The sequence below is a fragment of the Chiloscyllium plagiosum genome, unplaced genomic scaffold, assembly GCF_037043375.1.
Source record: "Chiloscyllium plagiosum isolate Xiang-an unplaced genomic scaffold, Cpla_swu_hap1 HiC_scaffold_37, whole genome shotgun sequence".
In the NCBI taxonomy this organism is placed as follows: domain Eukaryota; kingdom Metazoa; phylum Chordata; class Chondrichthyes; order Orectolobiformes; family Hemiscylliidae; genus Chiloscyllium; species Chiloscyllium plagiosum.
The window spans coordinates 17231520-17247377 of NW_028270175.1; the positions used below are offsets into that span (position 1 = coordinate 17231520).

Here is a 15858-nt window from a genome sequence, read left to right on the forward strand (position 1 = left end):
TAACCTGTAAGACTCACAGAGAAGGCAAGGTCAGCCTGGTGTCCTGGCCAATAATTGTACTTTAACCAATACCAACACAGAATATCTGGTATCACCACAATATTATCAGTGGGAGCTTCCTGGTCACAATTTAACTGCAACATGACAACAGCGATCACACTGTAAGAAGTACTTTAAATATTGGCAAAGAACATGGAGACTTCCAGAGGTCACGGAAGGTGCTATAAAAAGACAAGTTTAGTCTTTTAATCTGTTTTGAGTGGCACTGATCATTCTTATACACAGGATGAGGCGGCTAGACTGTGTTTATCTTGTCAGCAACAAAATTAACAGTAAAAATCCCTGAGAATCCAGCAGAGCCCAGGATGGGGGCAATACCCAATGAGCTCATGTACTGACCTTGCTGCCAGGAGCAGACATGTTGTGGTCACCGCCCACCCATGTCGAGCAGCTGGATGGGCACTACAGCGTTTGTCCCCTGATGCACTCCGCCACGATCTGTTCCTCACTGCGAGTATGCATCTGCACCACCTTTGGGATCAGGTTCAACTTCCGGGACACCCCTTTCTGCTCGAGCACAGTTGCGGGCATATGGCACAAGATCCCACAACCTGTTAAGGTAAATCAGAAACACACACACACACACACACACACATCACTCACCGGATCCTGAAGAGTTCAGCTTCTTTTAAGTTCAGTGCTGGAGAAAACGGCCCCTGGTTACATTCTAAACAACAACACAACTTTATTTATGGAGCACATTCAACACAGGAAAATGTCCCAAGGTGTTTCACATGAGCAGAATTTGACACTGAGCCACATCAGGAGATATTAGGATAAATGAGCTAACATTCGCTCAATAAGATAGGCTTTAAGGACCTGTGCGACCGAAGAAGCAAAGGCAGAGGAATTGAGTCCGAGACAACTGAAGCTACATCCACCGATGGTACAGCAATAATATCTTGGGGTGCACAAGAGGACAGAACTGGAGGGAGAAAGAGTTCCACCTTTATGTTGGATCCCAATATTTTTAAATTCTAAATGTACACAGACTTTCTCTCCCTCTTCAACTTGCTGTCACTCTGGGTATCTGAAACCACAAGTTCAACATCTGGTCTGGTCAAATGACCACCCTCTGAGCAAGAATGGATATTTCAACTCTCAGCCACCTCTTCTGCAATGCCGAGTTAGAGATAAAGGCAATCTCAGCCGGGAATTCCATCTCTGGACTATGCCGTGCCCTCATCCCTTATCCAAACTCAAACAAGGGCATGTGTCAAGTTTGGGTGGATTGGAGGGTGGAAACATGGCTGAAATCTGAACAAGGGACAACTTTCAGCTAGAAAAATCTCTGACATTTTGGGATTGCTGGACCTATTCTTTAACCATGAGGCTATAATCCCCATAACTCAAAAACTCAATGTGTGAAATCACAGTAATATCCAGAGCAGTTTCACAGTCAGGTAACTCACATTCTTAAAAGCAGAACAAAAGGGAAGTCCACAGATCAATCCCATACCTCCTGAGACTGAGGTCCATCCCTCTAGCCACAGCTTCGTTTCCTGATTGTCTTCAGATGAAGAGTTTTCTTTGTTTGAAGACTGACGTTTGCGTTTCAGTGAAAGTATGCTGCAGTTCTTCATACTTGTTGGGTTCACTGAAGCTTTCATCCATTGTTCAGTCCACCCACATCAGTGACGTGACCATTCCTGACAGTTCAAGGTGTGGGGTTAGGGAATGAGCAAGGTTCAGGGTCTATTGGAGCAAAACCCCATCTTTGGCTCTCGATGTAGAGTGGGCTTTCCCAACCAAAGCTCAGTCCACAGCTACATAGGATGGGAACTGGTATTGGGAGGCTTGGACAGGGAGGTCAGTACATCCTCACAAAGTTCCCCACCCTGACACTTATGAATAGAAAGAGTCACACTTGAAAAGCATATCCCAATTCACAGTATTCCAATCAACATTCCAAGAGGTCTTACATAGTAAACAAAATCACTGTTATTCAGAAGCAAAAAATGATGGTGACTTGACTAGCTGGAGGGTACTGAGGCAAACTCCAATTCTTGTATTACCCCCTAACCCTTAGGGAGGGCATGATATGGTATATTGACCCACACTGGTTTCCCAAACTGAAACCAGCCAACCATCGAGCCCTGTCACATGACAATGCTATCGACACAGTTGAAGTGCTGATAGGACGGGAGTTTCTGCTGAATTTTGGCAAGGTTCCCTCTGATTGTCCCAACATCTTCTTTCACTGATGTCTGTGGGGTGTTCTTGGAAACCATCTCATGTCCTTCTGTGAAGGAACGTTTAATTTGATAAAAACCTCATGGGAAGCACATTGAGGACAAGCTTTGCTTCAATCCAATGACATTCTATTGACAACATGCAGGATCAGGGAATGAGTCATCGTCACTGGTTCTTTCCTGTGGAGGCAATATGGTGGGACACAGCCATGGCAGCAGACTTCAGAGAAGGAAGGGTTTCAAGAAATAATGGGTGGGGTATGGCTTTGAGATTTCAAATACAGATCCGTTTATATAGCCTCAAGCCGCCCCAATATGTCTATAGGCTAATGAATTATTTTCGCAACAAGGAGTCAATTTGTCCACAGCAAGTTCCCACAAACAGGATTGTGAGAATGCCCAGATATTATGTTTTAGAGACTTTTGCGAAGAGTTCTTGTTTGCCTGTTACAGCAGGGATAACTGCCCTACTCTTCTTCAAACAACACCAGTGGATCCTTGACATCCACCTGGAAGAGTAAACAGGGCTTTAGTTTAACTCCTTGTCTGAAACACAGCAACGTCAACTACGCAGCCCTCTCAGTCCAGCACTGAAGAGCCAGCCGTGGTGTTCTGCTCAGATCTCTGGAGTGAGATTTAAACCCATGTTCTCTGACTCAAACATGAGAGAGAATTACCAACCCAGCCATACCTCGGAGTAAAGTTGAATTTCAAAATCCTGTTGATTGCAGGAGTAGGGTAAACTCCAGGGACTTGAAGAGTTTCACAGTTTAGCGAGCTCAGAAGGACTGAGTTAAGAGATGTACGCGAAGAGTTGAGCCTAGGGATGGGCTGACCAGCCTTCTGTACCTGTATCAAACTTTGAAGAAATGAATGTGTGAATCGGCTGCTGTCACCTTCAGCTGAGGAACGGAATGTTCAGAAGATAAATGGCCAGACTAATGTGGATTAAAGACAACCAGAAAAGGAAGGTAGTGGCAGGGAATAAAGGTTTCGCAGCCTTGGTTTAAAAGGTATAAGGAGTAAGCAATGTTTCAATGGTTTAGAACTCAGTACAAAAGTATTCAACTCAAACATAAAATACACATTCTCCAATTTAGCATTCCCTCCTCAGCCTGGTATCACATTGTACCCAGTCCCCTGACTATTCACTCTTCCTGGTGTCCCACTGTCTCCTGTCCCCTCTACAACTCACTCAGGATGTTACCACAGTACCTGTATAGTCCTCTAGTGTGATTACTTCTGAGTCTCTATACAAGGCAGTCAGTCGCTCTTCTTAGTCCTGTTCATATCAGCACAGACCTGCTGAAGGCTGACCTGAAGGACCAAAGAGAAAACAGCAGCCCTAAACTCAAACACTCCTAACCACCAGACACGTGTATTTCTGGAGGTTTCATTAGAGGCTCCCAGTTCCAAACAGTTAAACAACTTGTCTGCTTCAGTAATTAAAAACAAAACAAAAATGCCACAAATTTTTAAACCCAATTCTTCTCCTTGCGCTGTCCACAATCATACACAGAGAATGGATTTTGGGAGGTCTCTGAGACTTCAGGGAAACTGGAGAGGGTTGGCAATGACTACACATAGATGATGAAGTCAATGGCCACTGAATTTGATTGCCATAATGAATGCAGTTACTAAGACCCTTTCAAGTCAGGAACTTCTGATGAAGAACCATCATCAAGCTGAAGTGTTAACTCCGTTTCTCTCCCTTTATATGCTACCAGACCTGCTGAGTTTCTCCAATATTCTCTGCCTTTATTTCAGGTCAGAGAAGATTTTGGGTTAAGGCTGTGGTCAGGAATATGAAGCTGCAATTTTTATTGACTGCCTGTCACCAGATGGCAGAGAGCACAGATGGTCATATGACCCCCACTAGTGGCAGACAACCGCTACTGCAGCTGCTGGCTACACAATTGGCACAAGCGTCAGGGGGCACAGAAGGGAACTTTTATTTTCAAGTGCAGCAACTTGTTACGATTGAAATGTCTGGCTGGGAAGATAGTGGAAGCAGGTTTATTAGTAACTGTGAAAAGGCACTGAAGTAAATGTTTGAAGCAGAACACTTTACAGCGCTGTGAGGAGGAGCAGGGACGTGGAACTGGACGGGCACAAAAGACTGAATTGTGTTTTCTGAGCTGTATCCGTCTATGATAATTCCCACTTCCCTCACAGATCCAAAGCTAATTTGGTCATCCAAAACCATTAGCAGCAGGTCTGAGCCCATTGACTTGAACGAATTGAACACCAAACTATTTGCTGGTGATGAGAGTACAGGTATCAAACATTAAACAGTAGGTATCTGCTGTTCTCTATGCACTACCTCTGTGTAGTACCCATTGTTATCACTGGAGTAAGCTATGCTGAGGAAATGCTTGTGAGAAGCATTGCTGCCCAGGCTTCCATATCCATTGAAGCAGTCATTGTGCACTGGCTGTAAGAGGGAAGGGGGAGCGGCTTCAGCTGTCAAGTCATACGGCATGGACACTGACCATTAAGTCCAACTTGTCTGTGCCAACCAGACATCCCAATCTGACTGAGTCCCATTTGCCAACATTGACCCATATCCCTCTAAAACCTTCCAAATGTGTACCCATCCGTATGCCTTTTAAATGTTGTCATTGTATAAATGAATGACTGATTAATTATCATATACATCTTGTGGGTGCAGCAAAAAAAATGTTTAATCACCACAATCCAGCACCATTTTGATTTACAATAAGGATGAAAAGAAATTACTTAAGTTCTGTTCAAATTGGGGTCTCAAGCACAGGTTCAGGGCACAGTCTCTGCAAAGTGTTCTAGTCCTCAGGGAGCCCCGCTCTGGGAACAGCAATACCGATGTTGATGCCCCAGGAGACCTTGGCCCTGCTGCTGCCGTGCCTCACCAACCCCACCAAGAGACCCTGCTTTGGGCACCGACCCCACCAAGACACCCTGCTTTGGGCACTGACCCCACCAAGAGACCCTGCTTTGGGCACCGACCCCACCAAGAGTCCCGGCTCTGGAGTACCCTCCTGCACCACCTCCACCAGCAGTTAAGGTTTGTAACTCAAAGGACTCATGGAGGGAGAGACCCCAAAAATGTTTTGTTTTTGTAGCAGGTTGCTATGAGCTGAAAGGCCAGTGAATGCAAATTCAATGCTAACCAGGGAATTGGCTGAACAATTGAATGGGAGAAATATTCTGATTACTGGCGAAGAGCAAAGATTGGGACTAATTATATCATTCTTTCCAAGTCTCACACAGACACCATTGGCCAAATGTCTTCCAGTCTGTACTGAGCAATTCTTCCAAGTGAAACCAGCGATGGACAGTGAAAACAAATTCTTGATCACTGCTGGATAAGTCTCTTGTGACTGGGTCAGAAGTCTAAACACACTTTTCTTATATTGGTAAGCCCTTTCTGAAAACGGACCTGAGTTTTTGCATGCGACTTGTTTTCAGGCTCCATGCTTCCGTGTTAGTTATTCGTCCACACCAGACATTGCAGGTGAGGTAATCCCATACTTAATGTAGACCAAGGTGCAGGAAGCCTGGCCAACATGGGAGTGAACCTGGGACTCTCACGGCTTGAATGGCTCAGTATGATACCAGGCACAAGTGGAATCACTTAAACACAACTTATCCTCATGGACTGCCCAAGCCTCAATCAATAGAACTATCTGTCAATGTGAAGGATGAAACAAGAACCTATTTATGTAAAAACTCAGCAGGTCTGGCAGCATCTGTGGACAGAAAGTAGAATTAATATTTTGCGTTCTGAATGTTCGGAAAGAGTGTCACTGGACCCAAAATGTTAACTCTGCTTTCTCTCCGCAGATACTTCCAGACTTGCTGAGTTTTCCCAGCAATTTCTAGTTTTGTTCTGGATTTCCAGCATCGGCAAGTCTTTGGTCTTTTTAAATTTACTTTGTCGTGCTTTTAATATAGCAAACCATTCCAAGGTGCCCCACAGCAATATTATCAGATTAAAACTAAGATAGTTAGAACAAACGTTGTGAAAAAGCTTTTAAGAAACATTTTGAAAGGGTGGAGAAGGAGAGAGGAAGGTTTGCAGAAAGAATTCCAGCATGGGACCCTTTGGACTGAAGGAAGTGAGGGGAAGAAATAAAAAGGTCAGAATTGGAGGATCCAGGGTTATAGGACTGGAGGTGGTTCCGGAAATAGGGACGAGCAAGGCCAAGGAGATGGATAAATCAATGAAATTCCATGCAACACTGTCAATCAACGCTCACTTCCAGCAGTATAATGGATCACACACTGGATCTCCCAGCACAAACTGAACTTTACATCAACACCTAGCAAACCATAGAGACAGAGAGTTTGCACAGGGCTATGAATGGGCTCAAGTGTTGTTCAAATGTTCTTGGGACTGACCTATAGCAGCAGTCTGTGGATCTGTTTCTGCAGCTCCTTGATCTCCTTGCTGACGTGAGGCATCTGTAGGTTGTCAGCTGCAAACACATCTTCATTCAGCGGAGTCCTGAACAGAGTACAAATAATCAGTACCTTGTATGAATTCACAAGAACACCATTTAAAAGCAACCACAAACAGACATTTCATAATTCTTGGCCAAGCCCGATCTCAGTGAGAAAGATGTATTTCCTGTATCCAAAACAAGGAAGTTAAGGATAGTGTTAAACTGAAGGAAACACTTACAAAGTCTGCAAAGATTATTGGTAGGTCAGAGAATTGGACTGACTTTAAAAGAACCAGCAACAAATGATTTGTGGGCGGCACGGTGGCACAGTGGTTAGCACTGCTGCCTCACAGCGCCTGAGACCCGGGTTCAATTCCCACCTCAGGCGACTGACTGTGTGGAGTTTGCACGTTCTCCCCGTGTCTGCGTGGGTTTCCTCCGGGTGCTCCGGTTTCCTCCCACAGTCCAAAAGATGTGCAGGGTCAGGTGAATTGGCCATACTAAATTGCCCGTAGTGTTAGGTAAGGGGTAAATGTAGGGGTATGGGTGGGTTTCGCTTCGGCGGGTCGGTGTGGACTTGTTGGGCCGAAGGGCCTGTTTCTACACTGTAATGTAATCTAATCTAATTAAAAGGACAATAAAGGCAGAGAGGAGAGTAAGAGAGAAAGCTGGCTAATAATATAAAAGCAGATAGTGAGAGTTTCCACAAGTATTTGAATAGGAAGAATAACAAAAGTGAGTGTTGCCCTTTCAGAAAAGGAGTCTAGGAAATTGCTAATGGACAACAAAGAAATGGTGGAGGTTTTGAACAGGAATTGTGTGTTTGTTTTCATGGTAGAAGACTTGGAAAACTTCCCAAAGATAATTGAAAATCAAGAGTTAATAGGGAGGGATCAATTCAAAACAATCCCCAGGAGAAATTCTTTAGGAAAACAACTGAACCGAAAAGGCCAACAAACCCCTGTGACCAGACAGCTTATATTCCAGGGTGGAGTAGAAGTGGTAGCACAGAAAGAAGATGTACTAGTTATCATCTTCTAATATCCTTAGATTCTGGAAAGATTGGTTTGGAAAAAAGCAAATGTTTTTTCTTTATTTTTATTTATTCATGGGATGAGGGCGTTGCTGGCTAGGCAGCATTTATTGCCGATTGTTAATTGTCCAGAGGGCAGTCGAGAATCAATTACATTGCTGTGGGTCTGGAATCATTTGTAGTCCAGACCACGTAAGGACGGCAGATTTCCTTCCATACTGGACACTAGTGAACCAAATGGGTTTTTCCGACAATTGGCAAACATTAAGGAGGTGGAAAGCAAATAAACCAAAGGTTAGTTCACGTAATATCTGACAAAGGGAAGTTAAGAGAATCCATTATTATATAACATACTTAGAAACTCATGATGTAACCAGGCACGGTCAAGAGGGCTTTGTGAACAGGGAAGTTATGTTTAGAGAATTTTGAGGAGGTCATATTCACACTGAATAAAGGGGAACTGGTAGATGTGGTTTACTTGGACTTCCAAAACAAATATATTGAGAGATTAAGTGAATGAGCTTAAAGATGTGTTGCTGGAAAAGCGCAGCAGGTCAGGCAGCATCAAAGGAGCAGGAGAATCGACGTTTCAGGCATAAGCCCTTCTTCAGGAATGAGGAGGGTGTGCCAAGCAGGCTAAGATAAAAGGTAGGGAGGAGGGACTTGGGGGAGGGGTGTTGGGAATACGATAGATGGAAGGAGGTTAAGGTGAGGGTGATAGGCCGGAGAGGAGGCGGGGGCGGAGAGGTCGGGAAGAAGATTGCAGGTCAAGAAGGCAGTGCTGAGTCTGAGGGTTGGGACAGAGATAAGGTGGGGGGAAAGGGAAAATGAGGAAGCTGGAGAAATCTGCATTCATTCCTTGTGGTTGGAGGGTTCCTAGGCAGAAGATGAGGCGCTCTTCCTCCAGGCGTCGTGTTGCTATGTTCTGGCGATGGAGGAGGCCAAGGACCTGCATGTCCTTGGCGGAGTGGGAGGGGGAGTTAAAGTGTTCAGCCACGGGGCGGTTGGGTTGGTTGGTGTGGGTGTCCCAGAGGTGTTCTCTGAAACGTTCCACAAGTAGGCGGCCTGTCTCCCCAATGTAGAGGAGGCCACATCGGGTGCAGTGGATGCTGTAAATGATGTGTGTGGAGATGCAGGTGAATTTGTGGCAGATATGGAAGGATCCCTTGGGGCCTTGGAGGGAAGTGTGGGCGCAAGTTTTGCATTTCTTGCGGTTGCAGGGGAAGATGCCGGTAGTGGAGGTTGGGTTAGTGGGGGGGTGTGGATCTGACGAGGGAGTCGCGGAGGGAGTGGTCTTTCCGGAACGCTGATAGGGGTGGGGAGGGAAATATATCCTTGGTGGTGGGGTCTGTTTGGAGGTGGTGGAAATGACGAAGGATGATACAATGTATCTGGAGGTTGGTGGGGTGGTCGGTGAGGACCAGTGGGGTTCTGTCCTGGTGGCGATTGGAGGAGCGGGAAGTGGAGGAGATGTGGTGGAGAGCATCGTCAACCATGTCTGAGGAGAAATTGCGGTCTTTGAAGAAGGAGGCCATCTGGGTTGTTCGGTATTGGAATTGGTCCGCCTGGGAGCAGATGCAGCGAAGGCGAAGGAATTGGGAATATGGGATGGCATTTTTACAGGGGGCAGGGTGGGAGGAGGTGTAATCTAGGTAGCTGTGGGAGTCAGTCAGTTTATAGTACAGCTACCTAGATTACATCGAGGTAGGGAGCATCTGCGCCCACACCTCCCCCCTCACTTCCCTCCAAGGCCCCAAGGGATCCTTCCATATCTGTCAGAAATTCACCTGCACCTCCACACACATCATTTACTGCATCCGCTGCACCCGATGTAGCCTCCTATACATTGGGGAGACAGGCCGCCTACTTGCGGAACGTTTCAGAGAACACCTCTGGGGCACCCGCACCAACCAACCCAACCGCCCCATGGCTGAACACTTTAACTTCCCCTCCCACTCCGCCAAAGACATGCAGGTCCATGGCCTCCTCCATTGCCAGACCATAGCAACACGACACCGGAGGAAGAGCGCCTCATCTTCCACCTAGGAACCCTCCAACCACAAGGGATGAATGCAGATTTCTCCAGCTTTCTCATTTCCCCTCCCCCCCCTTTTCTCAATCCCAATCCTCAAACTCAGCACTGCCTTCTTGACCTGCAATCTTCTTCCTGACCTCCCCGCCCCCACCCTCTCTCCGGCCTATCACCCTCACCTTAACCTCCTTCCACCTATCGTATTCCCAACGCCCCTCCCCCAAGTCCCTCCTCCCTACCTTTTATCTTCGGCTGGTTGGCACACCCTCCTCATTCCTGAAGAAGGGTTTATGCCTGAAACGTCGATTCTCCTGTTCCTTTGATGCTGCTGCGCTTTTCCAGCAACACATCTTTAAGCTCTGATCTCCAGCATCTGCAGTCCTCACTTTCTCCTAGATTAAGTGAATGGCCCATTTGTAACACTCTGGCTGAAGACAGTCTCTGAGATTCCTCATGATAAGACAGAACACTAGCCTGACTCACCTTAAGTCGAAGAGTATGGTGCTGGAAAATCACAGCCGGTCAGGCAGCATCCAAGGAGCAAGGATGCCTACCTTGAAGTTCTCCTCCTGCCTCTACAAGAATCTCAGTGAGCCTCTCTCTCACCACACCCCCCAGGTTGTCTCTATCTCTCAGTCCCCTTGGGCCACAAGCCTCATTCCTGATGAAGGGCTTATGCTCAAAACATCAATTCTCCTGTTCCTCGGATGCTGCCTGACCTGTGTCTTTCCAGCACCACACTCTTCGACTCTGATCTCCAGCATCTGCATCCTCACTTTCTCCTGATTCTCCTTTAGGGACTGTGAAAAATTCTATACCTTCTATACTTGCTAAACTCATGTGGCCAAAATTACATTGAGCAGTAAGTGAATCTGTGGATTGGGACAGAGCACTCAAGGGTTGATCCCCTTTCTGTACAGCAGTGAAGTTTCACTTAGTACCCAGAACAAGAGCTAACTCAATAGCGAGCATCAGCTCAGAGTCAAAACGTTGTAGGCTCATGGAGACACCAAACCAGATAATCCACCACTTCACTGAAATACTGAGGGAGTGCTGCATGATCAATGGTGCTATCTTTCAGGAGACATGTTAAAAATATATCTGAGGAAGGGCTAGGCTGTTCTCCTAGTTCTGGATTAGTGGTGCTGGAAGAGCACAGCAGTTCAGGCAGCATCCAAGGAGCTTTGAAATCAACGTTTCGGGCACAAGCCCTTCATCAGGAATAAAGGCAGTGAGCCTGGAGCGTGGAGAGATAAGCTAGAGGAGGGTGGGGGTGGGGAGAAAGTAGCATAGAGTACAATGGGTGAGTGGGGGAGGAGATGAAGGTGATTGGTCAGGGAGGAGAGGGTGGAGTGGATAGGTGGAAAAGGAGATAGGCAGGTAGGACAAGTCCAGACAAGTCATGGGGACAGTGCTGAGCTGGAAGTTTGGAACTAGGGTGAGGTGGGGGAAGGGGAAATGAGGAAACTGTTGAAGTCCACATTGATGCCCTGGGGTTGAAGTGTTCCGAGGCAGAAGATGAGGCGTTCTTCCTCCAGGCGTCTGGTGGTGAGGGAGCGGCGGTGAAGGAGGCCCAATCATCCCCTCCCCCACCCACCCATTGTACCCATCTCTTACTCCTTGTGGGATCCTGTGGTGCACAGATTGCTGCTGGGTTTAAACCATAAAAGCATTGCGACTCCAGCTGAATGAGCACTTCAGGAATGATGTACCTTCAAACATCCCAAGGAAAGTCTTTCTTTCTTCTGAGATATATGGTTAGGCAGGAGTGGAAAGGTCAGGACACTAGCTCATTTACACCCAGTGAGTGCAGCTCGAAAGCATGCTTGTAAGTAATGGATGACAGGAGGGTGAAGCCTTGAGTGGTTGCACTGCCTGTTAAGATGCCCACTTTGGGCATACACATGAAATATAGCTGGTACCTAGCAATTCTGGTTACCTGGCCTTTGCTGGGCAGATGGTGGAGAAACTTCATGTCTCAGGATCAAACTGTACATCAAATGCCTCAGTGGCATGCTTAGTGACAGAAATCTGGATTAAACCTTTTTCAAGTCAAAATACCAAGAATATTCAACGCACAAACAGCTTTTTCGACAATTGAGTAAAAGCCATATCTTGACCTGTATCAATCACTTGCCTCATGGATCAATGATTTACCAATTTGATGTCACAAGTGGGATTTAGGATATCCCACAAAGTGACGCAAGTAGACATTGATGTAGAACCACAAGAGGAGTACTGGAAGCACTGTGGGTGTCAGAGCGGAGTGTGGGATTAGGCAGGGACAACTTGCATGACCACTGGGGAGAGGTGCCAGAGGGCTGCCTACATTAGCAAAGAGAAACAGTAACCACGCTCCTCAAACCATGTGAGCTAACCCAACCGGTTTCATATGGATGGAAAGCATTAGCAGCCTGTCGTCTGGATGCAAATACAGAAGGATCGATGTTCCAAGCAGGTTCTGGGGCAGGGAGCCTGAAGGTGACACAGCCCTGAGGAAAAACAAGCAGCTCTGATACAGGATCACTGCCACATAGGTTCAGATGTACATACATATGCATGGTTGCTCACACACCACATGTGGACTACCTCTTGCACATGCACCAACTGCACCACAAACACACGTACTGTGTACACATATGCACTCTCACATGCAACTAATGCGCTCTCACATGCACTAATCCAGCTAGCTCAGAGCTATGCACTGGACAGGTTGGACCAAAGGATCTGTTTCCATGCTGTACATCTCTATGATTCTATGACTCTATGCACTCTCACATGCAACTAGTGCATACTGAAATGCACAGGTGCACACTGAATTAAACAGTCAGTTTCTCAGAGTGCTGAAGGACCCTTGACTAATCTGGCCTTGAAGTGAAGTGGAATTGCACAGCTGTACTGAACAGTCAACACAGAGTAACTTCTCACAAGCAGGATGAATGAAGGAAGGGCACAGCCCTGTCTAATATAAACCCATTATCGATGTTCAGCAAAACACACTCAGGGGAGTGGGGCGTTGTGAAAATCCTCTTCTCCACTGGAGTCTTTGGGGCTTTTTTTGGGACAATTTACAAGATGCACTGCAGTAACTCACCAAGACTCCTCTGAAAGCACTGCTTAAATGCACGATGACTACTACCTAGAAGGACAAGAGCAACAGACACATGGGCCCATCACCACCAACAAAGCTCTCCTCCAGCCACACCATCCTGATGTGGAACTATAAGACTCTTTCTTCAATAATACTAGATCAGAACTCCATTCCTCACAGCACAGTGCTGTCCCGACACCACATTGGGAAGCTCAACATCACCTTTGAGAGCAACTAGGAATGGGAATCGAATACCCAATGATGCTTAACTTTCTCATGAATGAATATATTAAGATAAGTTGGCTTTACACAGATGCTTTTCTCGAGTGTGTTCCACTCTCCTGTCAGGGAATGTTATGGACCAGACCAAACCCTTTCAAAATAGATTAAGGTAGCTTGGACCCTAACCTTTTCTTATTTGCATTGCTATCCAGATGCAATTCAATTGGTCAAAGTACTTGACTTTATGCAAAACACATTATTTTTACACTATGGTTAAAATACAGACAAAATAAAAATAAAAGAATTAGCGAAACTCTATTGAAATGCTTAACAACATAATATACTACTACTATTAATGGTTCCAAAATAGTAACACCCCATAACGCACCCTTGGCAAAGGCAAATTCAGTAAAATAGATGGTCTCACAGGCAATTCTAGCAGCAGAAAGAAAACCCCAGCTGTAACAGAGAAAGAAATAACAGCTTCCATATCCAGCATCAAGACCCCAGCAACTGCTGAAAGCGAAAACTAAAAATTCTGGTTCTGTGGAAGTTTGACCACAACCATTCAGGCTGCTTTTATTGTTTCAAATATAAAATTAAAACCCAAGGGCTCACAAGCCATTTACATTATTGGCTTTGAGCATACTTCTCCACATCTCTGTCTGCACCTATCTTCAGATAAAAAAACCCAAAATATACACCTTAAAGCCGTAGTATCATCAAAGGGAACAAAACTTTCTTTCAATCACTCCTCTTATTCTGAATTTTCTCACCACAAAATAAGGTTATTCATCCTATCATGCCAATGCAAGCTCTTTGAAAGAGCTGTGCAAATCATCCCATGTGTCCTGCTCTCTCCCATTGCCTTGCAAAGTTGTCCTTTCACTATTTATCTGTGTGTTGAATTCAGGGCAGTTCCACTTAAAACTTGGAGCTTTTGCCACCCTACCTGATTCGACAAAAGAAAAATTTCACTTCTAAGAACTGGAATGATGGAGCTCCTGGAGAAAGATGAAGAAGAAAGTCAATTCTGTGACCATAAAAATAAAATCAATCTAGAACTCAAGTACAAAGTCCTCAGCCTGACTCAAAGTAATCCTATATCCTATCCAGCAACACTTCAACGGAAACACATGGACTATAAATATTCCCACCTCTTGTGGTGTTAATTCTGGGTGTTTGGGTAAATGGGATGAGACAGCTCACTGCGTTTTTTGTAACCATGATTTGGAAACTGGGGTGTACAAAGTTAAAAATCACCCAACACCAGATTATAGTCCAACAGGTTTAATTGGAAGCACACTAGCCTTCGGACGACACTCCTTCATTAGGTGGTACCACCTGATGAAGGAGTGGTGCTCCGAAAGCTAGTGTGCTTCCAATTAAACTTGTTGGACTATAATCTGGTGTTGGGTGATTTTTAACTTTGTTGTAACCAGCAGTGAGTGGATAAAGTGCCACCTCTGGAGGAAGAACAAACAGCACTTGTTCAGCATCGTCTGTTGATTTTATTTGACTTGTGGTAAACGCCAGGAACAACCTCAAGCATCTTCATAGAATCCCAATATTGGGCCATTTGGCCCATCTTCTTTATCCCAACAACTGAACTATAACCCACAGGATGGCTCAGCTTCAGCTGGTGTCACCCTCAGCTAAATTGCAAATATTCCCATCCAATGAAATGACGCAAAGGTCATTGTCAACAAGGTGACACCTTCCCCACCCCCACTCTGGTCCCAGAGTAAACAGAATCCCGTCCATAGGCTGACCAACCTACTGCACAGCATTGGCTTCTATCACGCACCAACATACACAACCAGTCATTCATGGCATCACTGATGTCTCAGGTGGTGGTTGTCAAACCCCCATCTGGGATCTGAGGTGAATTCCATGAGATGATAGAACCAGTACAGATACAATGGGCTGAATGGCCTCCTTTTCTGCACTGTTATAATGCTGAGATTCTGTGAACTAACCCAGACTGATGTGTCAGAGTGCTAGTGAGGGAGAGCTACCAGCTTTCAGATAAGATGTTAAATCAAGATCCCATGAGAGAAGGGGTGTCTTTCAAACATTAATATCTCAACCAAAGCTTTCAAAACTGACAATTTGATCATTATCTCAATTTGCTACTTTTGGGAACTTTTTGAGTGAAGGTTGCCTACCGACCTACCCAACAGAGGTATCTGAGTGACACTTGGGACATCTTGAGGATGCAAGTATTTTATAAATACAATCTCTTCTGTAAATTTTTTTATCACTGGGAAACTGCGGTATGAACTCACCCTCAAATATAGTCTCATGCATTTTCACTTAAGGCTCATGGTATAAAGCATTCTGAGTTTACACAGCACCTTTCACAACCTCATATGAGGTCCTTATATCTTTTGCAACGTATGAGGACAATGTTGTCTATGTAGAAATACATTAGCCAATTTGTATACAGCAAAGCCCTAGAATTGGTAACATGTTAATAGAGTCATAGGGATGTACAGCACGGAAACAGACCCTTTGGTCCGACTTGTCCATGCTGACCAGATATCCCAACCCAATCTAGTTCCACCTGCCAGCATCTGGCCCATATCCCTCCAAACCCTTCCTATTCATATATCCATCCAGATACCTTTTAAATGTTGCAATTGTACCAGCCTCCACCACTTCCTCTGGCAGCTCATTCCATACCCGTACCACCCTCTGCGTGAAAAGGTTGCCCCTTAGGTCTCTTTTATGTTTTTCCCCTCTCACCCTAAACCTTTATTTGTAGTGATGCTTCAGAGATTGACAGTTGCATTGGGGAAAAC

At 45.5% G+C, this 15858-nt stretch overlaps 1 protein-coding gene across 6 annotated transcripts in view; it reads right to left on the reverse strand.

The window, feature by feature from the left end:
• hes3 (hes family bHLH transcription factor 3) overlaps positions 1–15858 on the reverse strand; it is a 46144-nt gene that overhangs the window by 17313 nt on the left and 12973 nt on the right. For all 6 annotated transcript variants that reach the window (XM_087980401.1, XM_087980399.1, XM_043676007.2 and 3 more), the window contains 2 exons: positions 6633–6738; positions 400–611 (listed from right to left, as the gene is read on the reverse strand). The gene's annotated coding sequence lies outside the window, so the exon portion shown is untranslated. The remainder of the gene's footprint in view (positions 1–399; positions 612–6632; positions 6739–15858) is intronic.